The sequence below is a fragment of the Rhopalosiphum maidis genome, chromosome 4 (genome assembly GCF_003676215.2).
Source record: "Rhopalosiphum maidis isolate BTI-1 chromosome 4, ASM367621v3, whole genome shotgun sequence".
NCBI lineage: Eukaryota > Metazoa > Arthropoda > Insecta > Hemiptera > Aphididae > Rhopalosiphum > Rhopalosiphum maidis.
This window is the reverse complement of record NC_040880.1, coordinates 38222776-38225568: the sequence shown is the minus strand read 5'-3', so window position 1 is coordinate 38225568 and position 2793 is coordinate 38222776.

The window sequence follows — 2793 nt, the reverse complement described above, 5'->3', positions numbered from 1 at the left end:
AAAATAATAATTATTATTATATTATAGTTATTATTATTAGCTAATTAGTATTAACTATTTAGCAGGAATTTATAAAAAATCATAAATCGTGGTTTAATATTTATATTATACTTAAATGTGATGTACCTATTATTAAATATTCTATTCATATCACAATCCATAATTTATCTTTTTCTGAATATAATAATATGTGATAATTTATTATCACTATTAAAATCAGTAACTACACGTTGAAAAATTGGATTAATTTAAGTTATCGGTATACGAGGTTACCTCGTGGTAATCATAATATTAACCACATTATACCATGCGTGTTGGACCAATCAGAGAATAGCAATATTTCACGACACGGTTTAATGTGAACTCGGCTTATAACAACGGTAACCGAGTTTAGGTTCCAAAAATGTCGGGAAATTACCGGTTTTTACCGAAAAAGGTAAACCTAACCGGATTAAAGCCCGGAATTGAAAATCTTTAATGGATATTATATTATAACCTATGTGTTTTAATTCATAAATGATAATGATAATTCGAACTGTAACCAACACCAAGGTAGATATATCCATCCACCTTGACCAACAAATTATTTTATTATTAATTATTGGATTAGTATTTATTTGATATGAAATAACATATCTTGCGAGGTTTTAAATATAAAAAAAAAGTTTGAATAATATTATACATTTTGTGTACCTACTATAAATTATAATAACAGCAGTAATAGTATCAATTATAGCAGTTGTTACTAAACGCAATTTATTTATAAACTACTATACGAGAATATATTATATTAAAGATTATAACCAAAAACAACTCAATCAATATTATTTAAAGTTCATTCGTTCGAGTTACTATACATATAAATGTATTTTGTAAAACGCCTTTCTTGAAAAAAATGTTGGTTCCACGGCATTCAGGAACGTAAAAGGTAAATTCATTTTATTTGCCTTTAACCTAGTAATATTCTAATCTAATTTTACTTATCGCATCTAACCTTTTTTTTCCCTGAAACATATATGTTCCTTTTCGGTATCCCGTTGACGGTTAACGTTAACTTGGGTCGTGTCATTATTTACAGATTATTATTACTGACACCGAGTTACGATAAATTATCACCTAAATTAAACATATATTGTAGATAATATATTATTATTAATAGTCAATAGATGAAAACACTTTTTTATCATAATTTAACCAGCGTCATAGAGTGTACGTATTACAGAAGACATTATATATAAATATATAATAAATTTAATAAATATTATTTTATTTTTCGGTTCTTGTCAGTTTGGCATAGATTATTAAAATGATGTATTTTATAAATGATATATAAACATATTATAATACCACATTTTCTAAAGAAAAACTTAAATAAATTTTCAATAGTGATTTTAAGTATACTTATATTTTATCGTCAAGTAACAATAAATTTAAATAAATACAATAATAGAAGTATATAATGGTAATATTTATTACAAGACAGAACAGAAAATATCTATTATTTAAATTTGTATCTAAATATTCTAAACATAATTATAATATGATTATGACTTTTATTATAAATTATAGCAATTACATTAAATAACATATTCAAAATATATTTCGACCGCCCACGAAAACAAAAAAATAATATATTTATTTAGATCATTCTCATTAGATAGATTTTATTTTTGTGATTTGAATTTAAATGAATTATATTATCACGGTAATTAGATTAGCGTTTAGGACTTATCAATCAGCGGTCACGGCATTATACTACTTACTAATGAAGATTTAAAAATATTTGTTTTATTTAACTAACCAAGTCCTTCACATTCCAAATATAAATTAATTCAATTTAGTTCAATATCAAACAAAAGAAATATCCCAACTTTTCAATCCCAAAGTAAATTCCTTATTTTCATCCTCGCCACAAAACACATTCCAGATAACTCACTTACCGTCAGAAAATTACATGACATATGGACTATAATACTCTGCCTGAAATCAAGCTACAGGTTAAACCAATATATAATTCTTTGTAACTATTCTATCCATCATATACTTTTCATTATTGTTTCTACACACAATATATGTATACACACTTATTATTATTGTATACGTAGCCATATAAGTTTCAAATTCGATTTAAGGACCGATGAACATTTTAGTTATCATGGAAAATAAATAATAAGTATTGTAAGCTTGGGAATACATATACTATTGTGAAAGGTATCAAATAAATCAAACTATGTAGTACATATTATATAATTTGGTAATTATTAGAAAAATAATATTTGGAGAAGGTATTCAGAAATCGGTATGATTTCAATACTTAATCATTTACTTTTGAAGTACTAATTTATTTTATTGCAAATATTATACCTATTACAAAAACTAAGTTTAATAAAAAATAAGTAATAATCCCGGTCTTTCAAGTTTCAATACCTGCGATATTATACACACAGGGTTTTCTACAGTTGATACTTCCAAATTCCAATAAATATATAACTGTATAAGTAAATTCAAATAGAGTATAATTCGTGCTGATCACTACAACTGCGACTGATGATTTCAAAATGAATTTAAATGAAAGTAATATAATATAATATAATGTTAATGGACCATCTAAACTAAACTATATTCAACTGTTTTAATCCATTTGAAAATAAAATAGCAGTGCTTCGATTGTTACAATCGATTATTGTAAAAATACAATAATAAGGTATTGTATATTATTGTCTATACTTTATAGCAGGGACTGGGACCTTAATAATTTTTACGGAACCGGTTTCTGTTAGATTCCTAAAAAAT